This window comes from Erpetoichthys calabaricus, chromosome 4 (genome assembly GCF_900747795.2).
Source record: "Erpetoichthys calabaricus chromosome 4, fErpCal1.3, whole genome shotgun sequence".
Lineage (NCBI taxonomy): Eukaryota > Metazoa > Chordata > Cladistia > Polypteriformes > Polypteridae > Erpetoichthys > Erpetoichthys calabaricus.
The window spans coordinates 253,183,433-253,207,521 of NC_041397.2; the positions used below are offsets into that span (position 1 = coordinate 253,183,433).

Here is a 24,089-nt window from a genome sequence, read left to right on the forward strand (position 1 = left end):
TGATTAACTATATTTGTGATTAAAAACTTAAAAAAAATATATATTTACATACAGTTTGTATGGTCTGGAACAGATTAATTGTATTTACATACAATCCTATGGGGGAAATTACTTCGGTTCACGACCAAATCGGTTTACGACCAGAGTTTTGGAATGAATTGGGGTCGTGAACCGAGGTTCCACTGTATATGTATGTGTGTGTGTATATATATATATATATATATATATATATATATATATATATATATATATATATATATATATATATATACACACACATACATATACAGTGGAATATATATATTGTGACAGATGGCCGGGGCCCATGCCTGGCTGGGATGCCTCTTCACCACATCTGCCGGGGGACAAGGGTGGGAAGCCCAGTATCTCCCCCTGGACGCTAGATGGCAGCCTCCCTGGGTTGCAGCGGTGCCTCGGACTGCCCCAGGACTTCACGGGGATTGGAGTTCTGTGCAGCTCTGTGGGGTTCCGCAGGCGCTGCCAGGTGGTGCTGCTACAGGAGCGGCTGGGCCCTTTTGGGCACTGGTATCACCTTACCCGGAAGTGCAGCCGGATGTAACTAATCAACCACCTGGAGCACTTCCGGGTACCCAGTAAAAGGGAGCCAGCGACCACCACTCGGCGGCCAGAGTTAGGTGGAAGGAGGACAAAGCTGTGGAGGAGTGGTGGTGAAAGAGAGAAAGAGAGGAGTGTGGTGCCTCAGTGCTTGGGACTGTGTATTGCCTGTGGGGTTCATGGGGAAGACGTGCCCCACAGGTGAAGAAAAATAAAAATCTTCTTGTTTTATACGTGCCTCCTGTGTCAAGTCTGTGCCAGGTCGGGCGCAATATAGTGCCTTTCTTACAATATATATGTATATATATGTATGTATATATATGTATATATATACTGTATATATAATATATATATATATATATGTATGTGTGTATATATATATGTATATGTACTGTATATATGTATATGTATATATGTTCAGTATATATATATATATATATATATATATATATATCCATCCATCCATTTTCCAACCCGCTGAATCCGAACACAGGGTCACGGGGGTCCGCCGGAGCCAATCCCAGCCAACACAGGGCACAAGGCAGGAAACAATCCTGGGCAGGGTGCCAACCCACCGCAGGACACACATAAACACAGCCACACACCAAGCACACACTAGGGACAATTTAGAATCGCCAATCCACCTAACCTGCATGTCTTTGGACTGTGGGAGGAAACCGGAGCGCCCGGAGGAAACCCACGCAGACACGGGGAGAACATGCAAACTCCACGCAGGGAGGACCCGGGAATCGAACCCAGGTCCCCAGATCTCCCAACTGCGAGGCAGCAGCGCTACTCACTGCGCCACCGTGCCGCCCCCTATATATATATATATATATATATATATATATATATATATATATATATATATATATATATATATATATATATATATATATATATATATATATATATGTACAGTGGTCACTAAGGGCATGACAGAGCCCCAGTACAACTATGCTGTACCCAATCCCATCTGACTTCTTTACTAGAATAAAGTAAGATACAGTATCATCCACTATCTTTTCATTTCTGTTTTCCTTCGCCTCCACTCCAGATGAGCTCTGTCTCACTCTGCTCTAAACTCTGACTCACCTGAATGAGGAAAACAAGCGATTTTAAAAGTGGGACCCAGAAGTACTTCCTGTACATCATTGGTATACCTTGGAAGCACATCCGGGTTAGACAGAAGAAGGCAGGGGAGCTTCTCCACAGGAGCTCCCACCAGCAGCAGAAGACGTCCCTGACAGAGATGAACACTAACAACTACAGTTCCCGTGCAGCCCTGCAGGAATCCAGGCCAGAGCAACACCAGCAGAATGCTGCCAGCCAGTGTACTGGGGAGCCTATTGTCCCAACAGGCAGTTATCCAATGCCCATTCATTACATTAATATCCTGCCCAGGAAAGGTACCACCAACCATCCCCTACAAGTTACCTGTCCATCTGTCTATAAGTTCCTTCACAATATGTAATATACATATTAGAAACATTCCACAAATGTGTTGTGACATTGACTGGTGACCTTGTGTGAGCATCTTCTGTGGTGGACCAGCACCTACAAACAGCTAGGGCTTGCTTTGGTGCTGTTGCTGACGGTACTTGTATAGGGTCTAGAAGAAGTGTGATTTTTAAAATGAATGGAGTGAAATATGTAATAAGAGAATCAACAGTAGCAATAGCTGCATAAATAACCAAAAGTGCTCTGTCTCTTTAACACCCCCCCCCCCCCAAACATGCACACAAACACACTTTAGATAGCCTGCAGAGTGGCATACATTTGAATAATAATAGACTTTCTTCTGTGATTTCATCTTTGGACAGCAAATTGAAATCTGCAAAGTTTACCAGTTATTTGGCAAAGAAATGGTGTTTCTGTGTATGCAGCCTGTTGTTTTAAGGTGCCTTTTGATACAGTGGGGTCACATTTAAATTTTGCACTTAAACTTATGTTTTCCTTTAATCTCAGGTGTGAGTTTTATAACAGAACCATACATCTTTTGTATTTTCTTTAAGACAGCCTGTAGAACTTCCTGCTCCATTCTAAAAGTCTTTGATTATCTGGCCAGAAGACAGACACACTCAGCCACTGCTTTGCCAGGGCCAATTCTCTGTTGTTCTCCTTAACAATAAACTGCTAAGAAAGCAGCAGTGTTACTTGGTAACTGTTCCTTAGTTTGAACTCTGGACTTAATGGTTCATGTGAGACCCTCACAATAAGAGATTTACAGGAAACTGGGCTTTTCTTACTATTCGGCTAAAACAAAGTGCACAATGTTTCCCAGTTTCTAATGTGGTGGTTAATTCTGCTCAACCAATAATGGAAAATGTGTGTTTAGAATGTGAATAAATGGATATATTGTATCATAAAATGAGCTTACCATCCCTAAGTATGCCCCAAAAAACAAAAACGGTTTCACCCAAAATGTTTTGTCCATTTGCAAATGAGAAAATCTTGATCAGGATCATTAGAACCTTCAATGAGACTCAACTATTGCACATTTCTGCAAATAATAATAATTCTTTGCATTTATATAACGCTTTTCTCACTACTCAAAGCGCTCAGCAATTGTAAGTTAAGGGCCTTATTCAAGGGCCCAACAGAGCAGAGTCCCTTTTGGCATTTGTGGGATTTGAACCGGCAACCTTCCGATTGCCAGTGCAGATCCCTAGCCTCAGAGCCACACACTCTAACTCTAACCCTAACCCTAACCCAATACACAGTCCAAAGGTGAACTCAAAAACACAAGTAACACTCAAGAACTCCCTAGCGCAGAGGTGTCGAACTCCAGTCCTGGAGGGCCGCAGTGGCTGCAGGTTTTCATTCTATCTTCTTAATTAGTGACCAATTTTTGCTGCTAATTACTTCTTTTAATTATCTTGACTTAGGCCCTTTAGTTGTTTTTTTTCCTTAATTAGCAGCCAAACAATAATGAGACACAAAACAAGCCACCACATCACACAATATCTGAAAATAAAGGTGATGGTCTTAGTAAGGTTGATTTCTCAACTCACCAAAACACTTTGATGATGTTCTTATAAAAAACAGAAAATCAACAGTTTTGGAAATGTCTGCTGTTGCAGAACGAGAGCAGCAGCAAGCCGTGGAATTAAATAACGGATTTAATTAACAGCAAGCATCGGCTTCTCATTAAGAAAGTGGTTGGAATTTGAAGCCCCAGTTTAAGCTGCTCATCTGTTGGCTCGTTTCACATCTCATTTCTGTTTGGCTGTCATTTAATGAGGAAACAAATCAATTCAGAGGACTGAATCCTTCTAACATGGCAGATAAAATAAAGGGGGGAAAAAAGTGAATAAGCAGTGAAAACTGGTCTCTGATTAGGAAAAGGGTTAGAATGAAAACCTGCAGCCACTGCGGCCCTCCAGGCCTGGAGTTTGACACCTGTGCCCTAGCGCATTTGAAATGAGCCGCTGCATTTGAAATTAACACGTGGTAATTGGCAGGTGGCCCCACCACTTAGGGACCCTCCCACAAAACAGCAAAGTTAGCTTACATACATAGACAAAATCAAAAATAAAGAATGGTGCACATAATCAAGATAAATAAAAGAATCTAAAAAAAACACAGGAGATGTTAAACATGAATTTGAACCCCTACCAGGGGAGAAATCCTAGCTGAAATATAATGGTGTCAAAGTCTACATCTAGGAATCCCCCTTCCCAATTCTTCTATCACACTGCAAAAGTATCAAGAGAATGCCTCATTATGGTAGACAATCACATGAACATTTGTAGTTAGCCTAGTGACAGATCAAGCGTTTACTGGTTTGCTCAGTCAGCTTCAATCTCAGGCCACCCTATTTCTTTTTTCAAGCAAACTGACATCTGTGTTGGTTTCATAGTTTGACAAGCCTCTCACCCATTCTGTACCATCTAAACATTAACTTTCCTTATTTTGTGACCACTCTTTTTCTTTGCTGCTTGTGGGTGTTACGCATTGCACTTCTAGCTGAATAGTCATTGGGTATCAACACTTGTACAAATAAAAGCCCAACCTTTTGGCTAGTGACACACTATGATAAAGTCAAACCCCTGTGACTGTCCATGACTTGCTGTGATTTTCCTAGGATTCTGTAACTTCATTTACAAGTGCTTCTCAAAATCTATCCTTCACATAATACATTAAATACTAAGTGCTTCTTAAACTGACAAACTCTTGCACTAGGTGGTCTCTGGTGGAGCACCTTAAATCCATGTCATGACAATTCTCAGAACATTCAGAATATTTTTTCTTAATTGGACAATATGTATCATTTCATTAAATTGATAAATTTATTGAAAAAGTTTGACTGTTAATTCCAGATTTCTAAGTTGATCATATTTCTGTGTTCTTTAAAAACTATAAGAAATACATATTCTAAGGCTGTAGCTAGATTTACTTTAACAGAGAAAATATGTATATTGTAATAGGTTATGGAGTAAAACAGGAAGAAATAAAAGCTAATTAAAAGAATTGGAGTTTGGTACGTTTGGGGAGCAACAGTGTCACTGCAATAAAGAAAACCTAGTCAGAAATATATTGATTGAACTGTGTATCCGAGTTTCCAACCATAAGAAAGAACCCAACCTTTGCACATGATTTGGTAACACTTTAGGTACTGTACTCTGCCTATTACTTATTTACTGTTTAGTAGAAAGACCTTAGCCAAGGCTTCTTTTGGTCTTCATAACACTTATAAAACATCAGTAGATAGGTTTTTCATCTCTGTGCAATGTGACATATTAAAGTGATGGTAAAAATTGTTGTTAAAACAGGATTCACAGGTCTTATGCTAAACATGTAATATACACAGAACTGTGTCTCAGTTAAGCCACCCAAGACCATTCCAAAGTGAAGTTTTGTTAGTAGGTCACATAGCAGAGATTAATAAACATTTTACTGATGCTTTGGAAGTGTTAAGAAGATCCAAAAAGTGTTTGTTAAGGTCTTGTTATATAATAGCTAATGAGTAATAGATGCATTTTTGCAGTACCTAAACTAAAGTGTTACTCATGATTTTAGTTAAGTGTTTGGGCTGTAGCCAATAGCCTCTTGCCCCTCCTCTTGCAGCCATTTACATCAGCTATCTGCTACATATGGATGATTTACAAATACCAAGAATATTTAATGGATATTGTGGCAAAGTGACCTGGTAATGCATTCACCTAGGTCAATTTGGCAGTGTGTCAAATGGCAAAAAAATAAGTTGATGCTGGATTGCTAATAGCCTATAGCAGATTTATGTTTACACCTGTAGGTAACCTCCAGATGGCAGCTGCAGTATTTCGATGTACCAGCAGCATGGTTGAATATAATAAAGGCACACAAATAAATATGCTTCCACTGTCTTCCTAAGATGCTTGGTGGATTCTGATATTTATCTTAAAAGTGCTCCACTGTGATGATTGTGTGTGTGTGTGTGTGTGTAGTGGTTCAGTACATTTCTCTTAGAGCATTCATACCCCTGCCTTTTAAAGAAGAGGAAGAAGGGCTGGAGGAGGGAAATATTACAGTTTCTGCTCCCAGAGTAGAGGGTGCATTTTAAGCTAGGTTGTCCATCATCACTACCATTTTACGTGTATACATCTTAATAAAAGAGAAATGTCTGTGTGTTTGTCCAGAGTCTATGTCTCTGTCATTTCAAAGGATGGTGTATCACCAGCATTTTTAGTAATTAAATGCATCGCACTTGTCATTCCAATAAATGGCGCATCACAAACATTACCACTGCTTTTAGAAATCCAGTAGAAAATGATATATAACAGAAACATATGCATTGCATGGTGCATTACAAATGCTAACACAGATCTACATTGGTTGCTTAGATTTCAACCCGTCTAAGATGGATAGCACAGCTAGTTTGCATATAATGGCATAAGGTCCTCCTTCAATCACTCTGTCTGTCCGTCTGCCTGAAACAGCTTGACTCCCAGTGGACAGATTTTGTTGCTATTTATTCTTATATGCATTTTTTGAGGAAGGTTCAATTTTTGTTGAGATATCTGAACGTTTTGCAATTTCAAAACCTACCACTAAAAAGCATTGGCTAATTATCAAACTTCTCTATTTTTAAAACAGAGAAACATTCTTTGCAATGTCAGATTAGTTTACTGTTTCAAATTTACCTTCAGAGAAGTCGCTTCAAGTTGTATATTCTCCTCTTTTATTCATTCAATAGCCACTCCTAATAGCAAACCAGCTCCCCAATACAAGTTAGTTAAACAACAGGAGAGGTACACCAGTGAATTTCTTCTGCTATTTGAGGAAAACTAACTGTAACAGTTAAAGACAAAAAAAAAGTGTACTCTGGGATCAGAGAGTTTAACTCTTCATGTATGCCATTCAGGAATATTATGTTTAAGAAACTGGAACTACAGTTAGTCACAGATCATTTACAATCAGCAACTAACAATAGGACCTCCATCAGTGCCATTTTTAGATCACTTGTATTCTGCTGTCTATGGCAGCTATTGCGTCACCACAAGAATATTTGGGCTACATTTTTTACCCCTTGACATTGTTTTGGGGTAAAATTGTTAAGGGATTTTTAAAAGCATGTATTTAATGTAGTAATTATAATGAACATAAAAAAACTAATGAACGTAAATGAATTCAGTTACCACATATTTTTGTATGTAATTCACTATTATATAAACGTTTATTAAACGCAAATATGAAAACTGACACTTTGATGAAATAACTAAAACAATTGAATGCAACAATGTTTCAATCTTTTTACTAAGTCCCTGACTGCACCAGATTATTATGCCATGCATACATTTTCTAACTTGTTACATAATTATTTTCTTTATCAGTTTGCATTTCATTGTATATGGGATATTCCCTATGTGTTTAGGAAATAAAAAAGTTATATTTTGGAGCTTCTACAGTATATCCCATGTGCTTCCTGTCACTGCTGGAAAGGCTGCTATATTCCTTATTAAACAATAACACTGTTGTCATCCAAAAGAACAACAAGCTTCTCTTTAGAAAAGTGGCTTTCTTTTATAGCATCTGTCCTATACAGTATTTCTTGTTTGTTTGTCTTAGAAACAATAGCCGTCCAGTTTTGCATCCAATTATTTGCTGTTTCTTAATTGTTTGTTAAATTGCTTTCCATAACTATTAAATCTCGCTAAAGGACCAAAAAAATCACCATGAAATGAAAGTATCAACAGTTGTTTGATATTCAGTCAACTTCAGGAGTAGGGTTCACTAAGTAGTAGATTATACTTGCTTGTAAAGTGGCTGAAAAAACTGGTGTTTTGGGAAATGCACAAAAAAGCTGCTTGTGAATGTACATGAATCATAAAGCTGCCAATTTCAAGAATCACACCCCAGACTAGTGAGGCCCATTGGTACATTACAGTCCAGTCAAGTTCAATGGATGAGATGTCACCATACCAGTCAAGTGCACAGTCCAGTCACTCCCACTGTGCTTGTTTTGCTGCATGTCAATGGAAAATCTAGCTTTAGTAATGTAAAAAGAACAATTTCCATACTCTGATTTTCTGTAACTGCAGTGGGCTGGCGCTCTGCTCGGGGTTTGTTTCCTGCCTTGCACCCTGTGTTGGCTGGGATTGTTAGGATATAGCAGGTTGGATAATGGATGGATGGATGATTTTCTGTAATGCTGTACATTTTTCACTGTGAATTTGGTTTAATATTTTTATGAATTTTGGTTTCATATAGACGTGAATCTAAGGGGGAAATATGACACCAAGGTTTAATATTTTTTCAAGCATACAATCGTCATGTGTGAAAAAGTTATTTCTCCTCACATTGATCTCCATCCATTAAAAACAATAATTGAGGTCACCTGTTTGAATGACTTGGGTCAGGCCTGTCCAATGTAAATCAATCAAAATTTTCTCCTTACAATTACATGGAGATCGTCAGCACAGTATTATTTGTTTACAGTGTACTGAATATTAGCACTTTTTCCCATAAATATGTTCTACATGTCACCAGTTAAAACAAAGAACATCAACACACTTACCTGTTACTAGCATAAGTCAGTCCCATCCTCTTTAAATTCACTCTTTTGCACTTTAGAGAAGTTTGACAAAGCAGCATCTTTTATTATTATTTTCACATTCCTACCCACTTTGAAAGGAGGATATTTCATTACCTCCCACAACTTAGTAAATTAAGAACTTCTAAAATAATTTATAAGGAAAGGTTCTACCAACACTCAAATTCCAAAGAATATTGCATGCACTGGAAAGATTGGGATGTGTTTATAAGGCATGCACAATGGATTTTGATGCTAATATGTTTTTTATTGGACTGGATTCAGGTTATTAAGTAATGCTATAGATTTTTTTACAAATGGAAGATTCAAATATTTCTCCCAGGGTGACATGCTCACTCTCATTGTCATTAAATTTTCATGCTAAATACGAAAAACAATGTTTGCACTCATTTATATGTATAAACGGTATAAATATCTGTTAAGCACTGGATACTGATCGATGGAGTATTGCTAAGTAGACTTACCATATACAGTGGAACCTCGGGTCACGAACGTCCCGGACCACGTACAAATCGGGTTACGACCAAAAAGTTAGCCAAACTTTTGCATCTGTTCACGACCACACAGTTGGGTGACGAACAAGCCAGTTTCCCTTCCGGTTCGTACGCGCCAATGACTTCCGCACGTGTTCAGTCTCTCCCTGTGCATTCCCTGTGCAGCGAGTGAGAAAGAGAGAGCGAGAGAGAGATAGTGACCAAGAGAGAGAGAGAGAGGGCTGGCCGCATAAGGCCGAGAAGCCAGTTAAAGAATGCACTGGACTGATTCGAGCATTGTTTTAAACTCGTTGTATTTATGAAGACTTTTTTCTATTGGATTTTAACCTCCACTTCACTTCTGTTTATAGTGATCTGTTCGTAGCGTGCATTGTTGCAATGTCACTTTTCTTGGTTGTTTATTAAATTATTGATTTTTCAGATGTTCATGTTTTTCCCTGTGTTTAAAACTCATTAAAAAAAAAAGTGTTTACAATGAGTGGTTCATAAGGCTATAGCGTGAATTCTTGCAATGTTACTTTTCTCTGTTCAAGGTTTTCTCAGCGTTATTCAAAATGTTTTTACATTTAGTTTACTATTACGCTGTGCATTCTATGGTATAATTAACTATTTTTGTGCTTAAAAATCTTTAAAAAAATATATTTACATACAGTTTGTACGGTCTGGAATGGATTAATTGTATTTACATACAATCCTATGGGGGAAATTACTTCGGGTTCCACTGTATTCTTAACAGTGATTTAATGATTTTTAACATTCCTTGGAATTTCAAAAAAGTTCTCAAACAAATACCGTTATTTTTTTTAATTTTTTTTTGAAGCACTTTCTTTTACAACATTTTCTTGTAAAACAACAATTTACAGCTATAGACAGCAAAAGCTTTCTCTGTTATAAATGTAAAACGATGGCCAAATGAAAATGGTAAGATACTTCAAAATATGCTCTGAAAGAAAAATGCACACCCTTCAAATGTTTACAACTTTTATCTGAAACATTTTTAAAAAGTGAACTTTTAAGGTAAAAATCTAGAAATCTTATTTAGTAAACCAGAAGTTCCTGTGGACTATTTTTGTTAAGAATACTCATACAGTGGATTCAGAAATTATTCAGACCCCACTTCACTTACTGCATACTTTTTTATGTTTTAGATTTAATTTTAATGGATACATTTGCCATTAATTCTACAACACAATAAAGTGTGTCAGGGGTCTGAATATTTTTGGAATCCACTGTAGTTCAGATGTTTCAGGATTATACCAAAAGCGCCAGATCTGGTTACACATGGTTAATCCGTTCTCGGGTTCTGTTTGCTAAAGATGTAAAGACATCATATGGAAAATGTGTTGAAGGATGATCAGAAAAATAAATCCATTAAAAATTTAGAACTGATGTTTTGACCCCATTACAGTACTTTCTCCAGTGTATCATAAAGATTAAGGGCCAATAGTTATTGAGATGTTGTGAACTCACTCAGTTATATGAAAAAGTAAGTACACCCTCTTTCAAATGTATGGTTTAACACGTAAAGAAGGAATTAATACCTAAATAGCACCTAGTCCTCACAAAGTCCTGAAATTAGACAAATCGAACTGCAGTGATAAAAAAATGAATGCTGGTTTTATTTTGTTGTTATTTCTTCAAGGAAGAATAAACCAGCGGTGAAGCATACCAGTTAAAGTGCTTTTGGCTTGATCCATGATTATTGACTTCATGAGTATGCAAAATAAATGCACATGGTTCTGACATCACAGCATAACAGAATGAACTGCTCTTTTTCCAGTTGGGTTGCAGGGGCTGGAGTCAGAATCCTGGATGTGTGTGTCAGCAGCACAAACCCCTGCCCTACCATACCACCCCATGTCTACTGTTCTATCAATATTTCATAGAAGCAGCTCCCTTGCATGTCTAAATTGATGCTAACAGTAAAAAGTGTCATGTTTCATTTCACAAAGACACTTAATTAACTTGCTGCTGTTTCTTCTGGCATTAGGTTAAATTAATGGCAAATTATATGACACTCAAGTGACATTTGAATTTGCTGTTCCAGCTTTAGAAACAGTAAACTAGCTATCGATATTGCTTATGTTTGAGAGAAATCTGACTTTATTGCAGGTTACACAAGAGATATTTTGATTCATTTCTTTTAGTCTATTTGACTACAATGATTTAATCAGGCCCTATGAATTTTATTTGTTGAATTTCACATGGAGCAGAACTGCAAGTCTTTTCAAAAGCATTAAAGAATACACTGCAAAGCAACAAAGAGCAAATGAGCCAAAGTTAACTCACAGGAGGTGTGCTCCCAGTGAGGTTAAGTGTCTTGAAACAGTCAGAATTGTGTTAAAAATTCAAGGAATTTGTTTTGATGATTTTAATCTAAACACATTGGTACTTTATATTGCATAATAACTTGTGTTTCACAAGAAAACACAACCAGACAAAGGAGTAAGGTTTAACATAATACAGTAGTCTAAAAGAAAGTTAGATTGGGCTGATGTTAGGTTATATAGCCCAGTGTGTAGAATATGTATCAGAGGCAGTTATGTTAAAGCTCCATAATATCCCAATTAGTCCTCATCTAGAGTGCCTAGAGCAGTACTAGTCCCCATATTACAAAAAATACAGACGTACTAGAGGCAGTCGAGAGAAAGGCAGCTAAGTCGATTCTAGGACTTCGAGGTATAAGCTGTGAGGAAAGAATGAAGGATCTGAACCTTCTCAGTTTAAGGAAATGGAGATTAAACTGTTTAAAATTGTTAAGGGATTTAGAACAGTGGACCTCAGCAGTTACTTTAGAATAAATTCTTCAACAAGAACATGGGGACACATATGTGAACTTTTAAGAACAAATTTCACAAAACTTTAAGAAAGTGTTTCTTCACACAGAGAACCAAAGATATATGAAATATTTTACAAGGTATTGAAGTAGAGAGTAGGATTTTAGGGATTTTCAAAATGTCAAGTAGATATTATTTTGGAGAAATTAGGTGAAAAGAATTGAGGAGGGAGGTGTCTTGTTCTTATCAAAATGGTCCTAATCTTATTTTCAAATCTGCAAAGCTGTATCAAAGGTTGGGTGGGCTGGTTAGATTTAATAAAGTGAAATTGTGATAATTTAGAATAACAACAACATTTATTTATATAGCACATTTTCATACAAAAAGTAGCTCAAAGTGCTTTACATAATGAAGAAAAGAAAAATAAAAGACAAAATAAGAAATTAAAATAAGACAACATTAATTAACATAGAAAAAGAATAAGGTCTGATGGCCAGGGGGGACAGAATAATGGATTGCTAGCGTTTCCTGGTTTCCAAACAGAACTGCAGTACCAAAAGTACTAAAAGGATGTACAGGCCTCCACATAATATAGCCAGATCAAGACTTTACTAAATATGCCTCCAAAATAGGACTCACCCCAGGCAGCCTAACCCCAAATGCAAAGGACAGGCATTCTGGCCTGTACAGGCCCAAAAAGAGGCTCAGGTTTTAGCTGTTAAAAAAACTCTTTGACTGTTTAAAATACAAAAAAATGGCATTTTAAGGAGAGGATTATGGTTAACCACTGGCTTGAAATGGAGAAAACATAACAGAATCTTTGCAAATAAAGAAATATATTTAAATACACAAAAAGAGCACAAATGGCCAAACAGAAAGCTAAAAATGGTTTGCCTAAAAAGACAAACTGAGACTAAAAATTTGAAATCTTATCCAGTAATCAAAATATGAAGACAAATCCACCAAATCCACTATAACCAGAAAATCAAGAAATGTACTCACAAAGGAATGCAATCCACAATATTCCTACAGTGAAACTCTTCAGTCACTTAGCAGTAATGTCAAGGCGTTCCCTTCTGCTGGGGTTCCACCCATGAAACAAAGAAATATAGCTTTGAGGCACAAATAAATCATGTAATAATTATTAAAATAAATTACATAAAACAAAACATGGAAAAAATAATACTACTAAATTAACAGAATCAATAAAAAAGATAACATAGATATATTGGATTTTAATTTATAAGGTTACCAGCTCATTCATGCCTATTGAGTGAGCTTCCTATCATTTATAATCTCCAAATGTAAAAACATATACAACAATCAGGTGTGCACTTTTAAAGCAACTTAGAATCAATATTGGTCAATAACTATCAATCAGTCAATATTAGTGCAGTAACTATCAAGGAGTCAAGTTATAAAAGAGTTAAGTTCAAATCACAAGGCTTCTTCCCTGAACTTTAATACAATGTCAGCCATTTCAACCTACCGCTGAAGTAACTACTTAAATTCACAAGCCAGTGGGCTTTTAAGAAATTTACTGATCATGAAACCTGAGGATCATGTGTTTCAAACCACCATTTGTAAAACTTTTTTTTTTTTTAGGATCAATTTCTGGGAGCACTTTTTGGTCTTGTTAGTCAATACTAGTCAGCTAACCTAGATGGCGAACACTCCAAGCACTGTCACGGGTGATTAAAATGAATGGAACTAGGTGGAAGTAAGGCTGCTTTCTGGTGTTGTTTTATAGTGTGTCTTATGAGAGGTCGGGAGTTGTATGACTGTACAGACCTTTCCTCTCTTAATGCTTTCCAGGTTTGTCAGTTAATCTTTCTGTCAGTCATCCTTCCTTACATTTACAGAACCAATTGTAGCATCATTGTGAAGCCAGCAGGATCAGGAGCAAGGCAGCCCATGCATCACAGATCTTTGCCCAGGCCAATTTAGGTTCTTCTGTCCACTTAACCTGCATGTCTTTAGGATATGGCAGGAACCCAGAGAGGTTCCACAGGGACACAAGGAAAACCCAGGACCCTAGAGCTTATCCGGTAAGCAATATCCCAAAATATATGACATAATTTAAATTCAGTCCACTTCAGTGCTGTCCCCTTCATGGGATCTGGCTGAATGAAACCCTCCCTAAGATCCTGTGGTGGCTCTGTCATGTTGCAGCCTCATTAGCCCAGGTAGCTTGTCACTCTGTATTTCACTGCAGGGCTTCATCATTTAAAAATCTCTGCGTTCTTGTCTCCCTGGAAGGATGGCAAGTAGCAAATCAACCAATGTCCCTGATATTTACAGTCTAGCATAATAAGCCTGGCTGCAATACAACTGGGTATCTCTCTGATTTGACTAATGCAGTGGGGGGTGTGATGCACTGAAGCAGGCAGACAAATGCCCCAGGCACCACTGGCATTAAAGCTCTGAGCCTCTTGGGATGCCGGTCACATTTATAAATCGCTGTGCCCAGTAGAAAATGGCAATGCAGATAGCTTGCTCAAAGCTCTTGCCCACGTGCCTTATTGCACTGCTGTATATTTGATGCTTTTCGATAAGAAGATTAATGTGAAAAATATACATGAATGAGAAGAATAATGAGTTCTGCAGGAAAAAAGTGAGAGTAAGCAAAGCAGCTGTGCTCCCAGGGAAACATTAAACTTAGCAAAGAATTCAGGTCAAAAACTCCCTTGTTTCCTAGCAACACATGGATAGCGGTGCTGTTCACCCCCCCAACCCCCGACTCCCTCTTCCCCTCCATTCGTTCATGAAATCATCCTGTGGCAGGAACTGACCGAGTTGATGCACAAGTGCTTAGTGCTGGCTGATCACCGAATGCTCCGATTTAGGGCTGCTTTGTCAGCTGCAGGCGTCCAAAATTACTAACCAGTGCTGCAGAGCGAGGGAATACCGCTTGGGCTGCTCAGAGGCTGCCTTTGTCTGTGGAGCTGATGGCTGACTGGTAGAGAAGGGCACCCTACCCCCTCCCAAACCTGGTAAGGAGCCACGGTGTTTCCTGTAAACATTTTCTCCCGACACGACTGGGTAGGGCATGGCCTTGGGCGGCCGGTCCCCTGCAGCTGCTTCAATTTCTCCGCTCAAAGGGAAGACGTACACACAAGGCTCCCGCTCTGTCTGTCTGTCTGTCTGTCTGTCTTCAGCTGATGTTGTAGTTTTGTCTGGCAGTCATCTTCAATTCACGTGAGAAAATGTTTCCTCTTCTTTTTCTGAGGAAGGAGAGCCTTTTAACTCTAGTAGTTAATCTAATAAGGATTAGTGAATGTGATTGATGGCTTTTATTATTATTTGGAGCTGTAGCAGCAATCTCAGCTTGCAGTGCATGCCGTACTTTTCATAGTAGTACTTTAGACGTTTGCTGTAGTGCATGTGTTAGTCACTTATTGCTGCATAACAAGATTTGGCAAAGCCTTTGTTTGTGTTACGCAGCAATAAGTGACTAATACATGAACTACAGGGACCCTATTTCAGTGTTATCATTGATGTTTTATGTCTTATTAACACCAAGCAAAGCCTTTGTTAAGGTCTTCTTGATTAAGAGATGCACTTCGGTAGCGCTGTCCTATAGTGTCACCATTCTGTATGCAAAGTTTATAATTCTTTATTTTTGTGTATTATGTCACAAATACTGCACATTTTAGTTTTGAACAGGTTATAGTTTATTGTTAAATTGCAGAGCGGTGCTATGCAGAAGTTAAAGATTCAGGTAACAGGACAATTTGGCTTTCTGATGTACTGTGCCAGCTATTGACTAAATGGGTTAGGATATGTAACTGGGTATTTTGCACCCATTCCCAGGTTTTCCAAGTAATACATGTTGCTTGTTTTTGAGTCCCCATTCAAGTTAGGATAGCTGGAGCAGTTTATAATCAAGAATGCTATTAGTAAATATTACACTTAATTTATAAGTGTATTGATTCATTGTTTCAAGCCTATAATTTACTTAGATGGCAAAGTGGCACTGCATTTTCTCCTCATAGTTTGATTTTTGATTGTGATGTATATTGCGCTTGAAATTTACCACAGAACACAGTCCAAAGCCATGTTATTAGGTTGACCGAATAAATTCAAACTCAATGTGTATGAATATGCGCTACTTGTATAATGGAAGACACAAGTTCCCCTTGACTCATGCTTATAAAAGCTGCATCAAGAAAAGTGATAGAAGGGTGATTTCATTCCTAATTGAAGCGAGGTGCTGTCATGTTCCATATGTGCACATGTAGGCTTCCTCCCCTAATGAAAAAAAAGCCACCTTATTAGGCTGAGCGGTGAAGTGAAACCGAGTGTAGCTGTGTGCCTGAGCATTCCCTATGATGGTCTAACATCCTGTTCAGTGATTCCCTGGTTTCAGTGATGTCTGTCGCTGTTGAGAAATGTGTCCACTCTTTCAATCCTAAACAGAAAAAGCCATGTTTTAGAAAATAGACGACTCCTTGATTTATATGGCAGCATGTGGTATTGCCTCCTCACAGCTGATCCCTGATTGAGGATATTTGCTGTTTGGAGTTGTCATATTTCTTTTTTTTGTGTACAGTTCTTCCCACAGGCCAACTACATACTGATAGAGTGACGGGTAAATCTGAACTGACTTTCCATGTAATCTCAATTGTGTCAAATGTTGCCAGTCACACCTAAGAAAAGACCTACTGTAGATCACCTAGAATCTGACCAAGAAGAATTTGTTTAGAAAACACATGGATTCAAACTAGCAAACAGTGTTACAAGGGATGAAAACAGAGTAATTATGCTTAAAAATGTCAACCTAGCAAATATGCTGCAACCAGATTAAGCGCTAGAATGTGACAGCATTGGTTGGTATGTGATCTTACCTTTATTGCCTATAATATCTAGCAAGTCGGCACACAAAGTTACAAACGACCTTACTGAGACAGAAACTGGATAAACCCGAATTACTCTTCTTTGAGGGTATGAGCTGGCAGATCACATTTCAGGGTCCCAAAAGAGTTTTTCAGTGCAAGCCAAATGGACATGAGCCAAAACCCCCAAAGTATGAACAACCATTTTACGAAAATTTGCGTATATACATACAAAAACCGAGTCTGAATAATGTTTTAAAGGACTCTAATACTGGACAGTCTTTGCAGTCATTCTAAGTATTCTTCATTTCAGCATGGATTGGGGCTGGATCTTTGGAGCATGGCTGGATGTTTGATTTGGGACTGGATTTTGATGATGCGAAGTTACAGTCTGTCCTTCTTAGTTATTCTTACAGCATAGGCTGTGTTCACACACTGTGATGTAGTCGGCTTGTCACATGTGTTGCTCATGTATATTCTTCCATGTTCTTGAGCATCCTGGCTCAAAAAAAATTACAGTGAAATAGCTGGAAAAGACTAAAATACCGTATGTTGAAAACGCATTGCTTTGAATGTGAAAATTGTGGTGACAAAACACAGGTAAACAGCCTATTAAATTGTATTTAATGAAGAAAGAATGCCTTACAATGGTTTTTTTTGATGACTAATATTAATATTGAACTCATTTTCATACTTTGGTATTATTTGAGAAAAAATTGGGTCATTCTTTGGGGACAGGGAATGCCTAATATTTTCAGTTAATAGGAAATATGTGTTGGTGCCTTAAAAATTCACCTTACAAAGAGGTTTTCAAGAAAACTTGAACTATGTGTTGGAGGCCACAATGAGGACTTGCCTAAAACTTACTGTTATTTCAGTTTTAATTTACACTCAGTTACAATAAATCAAGATAGGTTAAGGGAGCCACATTTATTGTTAAAATCTTGAATGGTGTGATCACTTTGAAAAAGCAGAATGAATCCCCAGAGGAAAACTCCACATGGGCAATGACTGGGTGTGTGATACAACCCCTTGATGCTAGATCCACGAGGCACTGGACCACCATGCCATTTTACCCAAGTCAGTAATCCACAGTAAGCCTCTGTGAATACAATGATACAGCCCCCAACTACATCCAAAACCAAGTCTTACAATTAATGTGAATGCATATGTAACTGTGTATTTTAATAAATGAATACTATAATAATGTACTTAAAATTTTAAATAAGTTTGAAATGGAATTTTCTTTTCTCCTTATAGTCCAATGAATAGAAAGGGGAAGTTGCTATCTGATATTTGCATGGGTTCAAACAGAATAAATCTGATGTTGATTTATAAAATTGATGCAGTGAAGTTTTAAAAGACAATTATATTGAAAAACAAAAAATCTTTTACTGTTTCTTGTGCTGCTTTTATACAAGACAGAGGCAAACTGTCTGTGTTCACCTTACTTCTATTAGGCACCAACTTTATTTCAGAAAACAGCTCCCTGTAATGTGTGATGTAAGGGTTTGATGATTGCCAAACTGGCTCCTCCACCAATATTTATGACAAAATTGGGAGTTTTGAAGTAAATATGTGAATTCATCATAGACAATTTTCTTTCGCAGTGCTCAGACTGCTGACTTAAGTGAGAAAATGGAAGGACTCTTCAGTACTTTATTTAAGCTCAGATCTTGAGATAGGCCAACAGTCATTTTCAGTCAATTCAGCAGTTCAGCAAAACTTTGTATTTCTGTCTTCTCTGTTTGTAATTTTCAGCATGATTGTAGTTAGTTACTGCTTGGCAACATTTGATACTTTACATTATTAAACTGAAGAGACAACTCCTTAAACTTAACTAGTAAATTCCTTACAATTTCTTTATAATTCTAATTTTAATGTTTACCTATAAACTTAGAAATTACTTCTTTGAATGGTAGCCGAGCTGTTTGTTCCAGGTCGCTCATCAGACCATGAATTTCTGCATTAGATATCAGCTTTTAATTTCAGGTCCAGTAAATATTTTCAATTTAGACCCAGAAACCCAGAAACTGTTGGCACAAATACATAAAACAGCATCCATCTTTTGATAGGGCTTTGACAGACCACTTCATTAAACCAAGCGTAATGTGAAGCGGTGCTAGCAGCACTTTATCTGGATCCACTAAACTAGGTCTGATGATGTTTTTGGCACCAAGCTGTAGCTTTCTTCTAGCTGGCTATTCCTTCTGAACCCAGTGCCAAATCTTGGCTCTAATGTCCCCCACATACACCTGGGAATTTTGTATGCCCTGACTACAGACCCTTTGAGATTCACAGAACTGTCAGGTTCTCACAAGTCAAGTCAAGTCAAGTTGGGGAGCATGCATTGGTATACAATGAAAGAACTCTGGATCCTGGTTGGCAACCCCCCCCCAGGCAGATACGCGGAAATGACCCTCTATCTGCCGCAGCCAGGTGTTACGTGGGTGACCCCTTGGCCTGGTCCAGCCACTCAGGTCCCCAACAATGAGGATCTTACGAGCTGGATCACCGTCTGGGAAATGCGCCACATGGCCGTAGTGACGTAACTGACACTCCCTCACAATGCAGGTAATGTGCCTCATTCGGGACTCCATGAGCAACCGCTAATTCGACACACAGTCAAACCAACGGTACCCAAGGATTTTCTGGAGAGACACAATACCAAAGGAGTCCAGTCTTTGTCTCAGGCCACTGGATAGCATCCATGTCTCGCAACCATATAGCAAGACAGGAAGCACCAGGACTCTAAAGACTTGGACCTTTGTCCTTTTGCATAGATATCGGGAGCACCACACACCCCTTTCCAGCGAACTCATGATCCCCCCATGCTCTCCCAATCCGTCTACTGACTTCATAGGAAGAGTCACCAGAGACATGAATGTCACTGCCAAGGTAAACCTCTCAACAAGGTCAACACGTCACAAACAGACACACTGCTGATGGTTGTGCCCAAGAGGTCATTGAAAGCCTGGATCTTGGTTTTTATCCAGGACACTCATAAGCCCAGACACTCAGACTCCTAGCTCAGTCTCTCGAGCGCCCTGATCAGAGCCTCCATTGACTCCGCGAAGATCACAGCATCGTCAGCAAAGTCAAAATCCGTGAATCTTTCTTCACCAACAGATGCCCCACAGCTGCTGGACCCCACGACCTTGCCCAACACCCAGTCCATACAAGCATTGAACAGAGTAGGAGCAAGAACACACCCTGACGAACCCTAGAATCAACTGGGAAAAACACAGAGGTTCTGCCTCCACTCTGCACAGCAGTCACAGTACCAGTGTATAGGCTGGCCATAATATTCAGCAACCTCAATTGGATCCCACAAACCCTCAGGATGTCCCACAGGGCAGTTCAATCAACTGAATCGAACGCTTTTTGAAAATCGACAAGACTACAAAGAAACTCTGCCAATATTCGCGTTTGCGCTCCATGAGAACCCTGAGTGCCAGGATGCGGTCAATGGTAGACTTCTTAGGCGTAAAACCAGACTGTTCCGGTCGCTGGTAGGTGAACAAGTGATCACGGATCCTATTGAGGGCGACCCTAGCAAGGACCTTACCTGGCACCGAGAGCAGTGTTATCCCCCTGTAGTTGCTGCAATCCAGGCAATCACCCTTCCCTTTCAAGATAGGGACGGCAACTCCCGTTTTCCAGTCAGACCCATGCAGCTTTTCCCCCCTTCAGCTGGTTCACCACCTGTGCAGTCTCAGTGAGATTGGGTGGTTCACAGCTAATTGGAGGATCAGCCTCAAGAAGTGTGGACCCAGAGATTTCCAACATCCTACCCGGAGGATTAGCTTTGAACAACTGCTCAAAGTAGCCAGCCCAGCGGGTCACAACTGTAGTGTCATCCATAAGGACCGTACCATCAGCTGCCTTGACTGCGACTCTCAGAGGAACAGATTCAGATGTATGTAATGCTTCGATTCCTCTGTAAGAAGGACGTGGGTTGCTAGACCACAGATGGTGTGTCACTTGCTCACAGATTCCTCTAACAAACGCCTCTTTATCTGCCCTCAGAGCCCTCGCAGCCGTCCCTCTCAGTTTCCGGTGCAGACCAAAGTTGTCATTGAGCCGTGCGCTGCGACTCCTCTCGATGATATCCAGGGTGCCCTGCAAGATGAAACACCTCCTTCTGGGGTTCTCACATATGAACCTTATTATAGAATAAATACATTTTGCTTTAAACCTAATTTTTAGAAAATTATACATTCAAACTAAATGTTTAAAACAATACGGATATTGAATTATAGTACAAATAAATATAATTTACAGCTAAAAATGTGTTTTGTAAAAGCATGTTTCATGATGCAGTAAAATGATTCTAAATTTTAAATTCAGTACATACACAGACATAAATATCACATGGCATAAAACATTTTTTAATGTATTCTTGTGTTATTTTTATGTACGTTCCTTGAAAATTTTTGCAATTTTTATATTTTTCTCCAAAATGCTTTTTCGTAAGACATCTTAAATGCTCTAAAATGTTATGAATTTACTGTGCAATACACATAGTGTCTGTTATGATTATGGTAGTTTATCTTATACAACAAGTAGAGAAGTATGTTTTGGTATTTTTACTATGGCTTTGTCTTTAAGACAACTCTTTTTTGGTCCTCCCCTTTAACTTGGTACTCAATTTCTTTTTTTTTTTTATCTTCATTGCCTGTCAGACGTCACTGTGGGGCTTGTATGTTCATCTCCTGGTCCTTTTAAAAATCTCACAGTACCCCAGGCCAAGGGATCGCCCACATAACACCTGGCTGTGGCAGATAGAGGGTCATTTCCGGAGGGTGGGACTGGACCGTGTTTCTGCCTGGGGGGTTGCCAACCGGGATCCCGAGTTGTTTCGTCGTGTAGTGGGTGCGGCAATGCACTGTACCAGTTCTTGCTCCCCAACTTGACTTGACTTTCATATAACTTACTTGCATGTAACAGTATCAGTGTCTGCAAAGAATGTCTCCTGGATGCAGTGGCAGCCAGAGACCTCCAGGATGGAGAATATCTTGCTCAATTTTAGTCCAAGTATAATCTTTGAACAGATTCATTTGTGTTTCTAAGGAGTTAAAGTATCTGATGTGTCATTCCAATATAACTCGGAGTCCTGCCACGTGCAAAAGTTTGCTGACGACACTGCTATCGTGGGCTGCATCAGGAGTGGGCAGGAGGAGGAGTATAGAAACCTCATCAAGGACTTTGTTAAATGGTGCGACTTAAACCACCTACAACTGAACACCAGCAAAACCAAGGAACTGGTGGTGGATTTTAGGAGACCCAGGCCCCTCATGGACCCCGTGATCATCAGAGGTGACTGTGTGCAGAGGGTGCAGACCTATAAATACCTGGGAGTGCAGCTGGACAATAAATTGGACTGGACTGCCAATACTGATTCTCTGTGCAAGAAAGGAGAGAGCCGCCTGTACTTCCTTAGAAGACTGGCATCCTTCAACATCTGCAGTAAGATGCTGCAGATGTTCTATCAGATGGTTGTGGCGAGTGCCCTCTTCTACGCAGTGGTGTGCTGTGGAGACAGCATTAAGAAGAAGGATGCCTCACGCCTGGACAAACTGGTGAGGATGGCAGGCTCTATTGTTGGCATAGAGCTGGACGGTTTGACATCCGTAGCAGAGCAACGGGCACTCAGCAGGCTCCTATCAATTATGGAGAATCCACTACATCCATTAAACAGTGTCATCTCCAGACAGAGGAGCAGTTTCAGCGACAGACTGCTGTCACTGTCCTGCTCCACTGACAGACTGAGAAGATCATTCCTCCCCCAAACTATGCGACTCTTCAATTCCACCAGAGGGGGTAAACGTTGAACATTATTCAAGTTATTGTCTGGTTTTTTACCTGCATTTTTTATTACTCTTTAATTTATTAATCCCAGGGGGAAATTCACATACTCCAGCAGCAAAAAATATTAAAGTATCTATCTATCTATCTATCTATCTATCTATCTATCTATCTATCTATCTATCTATCTATCTATCTATCTATCTATCTATCTATCTATCTATCTATCTATCTATCTATCTATCTATCTATCTATCTATTCAGATATGACCGAGTCACATGAGAAGTGGTCCTAGATACTCGCTCACTTTGTTAGTGGATCTTTCACAAGCTTCCTGTCATGTTTGTGTTAGTGCCACATTTAGTCTTATTTAGAACAAGGAGGCAGTGGCAGACCTTTATATAAACAAATAAAACTTTATTTGTCCCCAGGGTGAAAGTTGGCTTTTTACAGATGGTCATTAAATATATAAACAAACAAATAAATTATATTGTGGAACATGTCCGGCTACAGACAGACAGACACAGACTCACAATGTCCCGAAACACACATGTTTATTTTCTTCTCCTTTTAACACACAACACAGTGCACAGGTCAAGTCAATAAACTTGCAGTCCTTTTCTTTCTCTTTTCTTTGTCCTTCTTCTTCTGCCGCCTCCACTCCTGTCCTCGCAAGCTCTGTCCTCTGCCTCCCAACTCATGCTCCCCGAATGATATGAGGCAGGCCCTTTTATAATGCACCTGGGTGTGCTCCAGGTGCTCCCTGACGCACTTCCTGCAACACTTCCTGGTGTGGCAGAAGTGCTGCAATCCAAGGCTCTGGGATTTTCCAAGCACCCCCTGGCGGTGGCCACGGTCCCCAACAGGATTGTGCTTCCAAGCTCCAGTCCCATGGCCCCGATGCAAACCAGGGGGCTGCCCTCTCATGTCCCGGAGAAGGTGTTGCCTCTCTCCCGGTCCTTCCACTCTTCAGGCGTCCTGGACGGGCAAGGTCCCCAGCCATCTGCCACCATATATATATATATATATATATATATATATATAATATAGACACACACACAGACAGACTCATACACACCAGTATCACTTAAAAGAAAGAAACAATTCTTACTTGGCAGTCACAGTCACAGTGTAGCATTACGCAGATAAATTGCTGTTGGTATAAAGGAGCCCTAGTAGTTTCTTGACATAGTTCTGCTGAATGTGTCAGAGAGAGGATATGCAGCATTGTTCAAAATGGCAATCGGTTTTGATTTCATTCCCTTCTTCAAATTATAGTCACTCTCTGATTGTTTTCTTCTGTCTGATTAATTGCCAAATGAGACTGAATTGCATGTTTTGTGGAAAAAGCTGGATTTTTCTCATCTCTTATTTGGTCTTCTTAAGCTTGAGTCAGCTGCTCAGTCATTGGTGATTGCTTTGCTGTTTCGTTTTTACATATACACTTAGTCCCCAACCCACTATGTGCGATTTAATGCAGGTTGTTTCAAATGACACCATTTAACAAAGAAGTGAATCTTCTAGTATGAAGAATACAATACAGTAGGGCTGGGCGGTATGACC

At 39.3% G+C, this 24,089-nt stretch overlaps 1 protein-coding gene across 6 annotated transcripts in view; it reads left to right on the forward strand.

Moving 5' to 3' along the window:
• Positions 1 to 24,089, forward strand: part of LOC114650783 (CRACD-like protein) — a 166,281-nt gene that overhangs the window by 36,749 nt on the left and 105,443 nt on the right. Inside the window, exon 1 of one of the 6 annotated variants that reach the window (XM_028800629.2) lies at positions 14,981 to 15,080. The exons of the other annotated variants lie outside the window; for them this stretch is intronic. The gene's annotated coding sequence lies outside the window, so the exon portion shown is untranslated. Of the gene's footprint in view, positions 1 to 14,980; positions 15,081 to 24,089 lie in introns of those variants that run through there. 6 annotated transcript variants of the gene reach the window in all.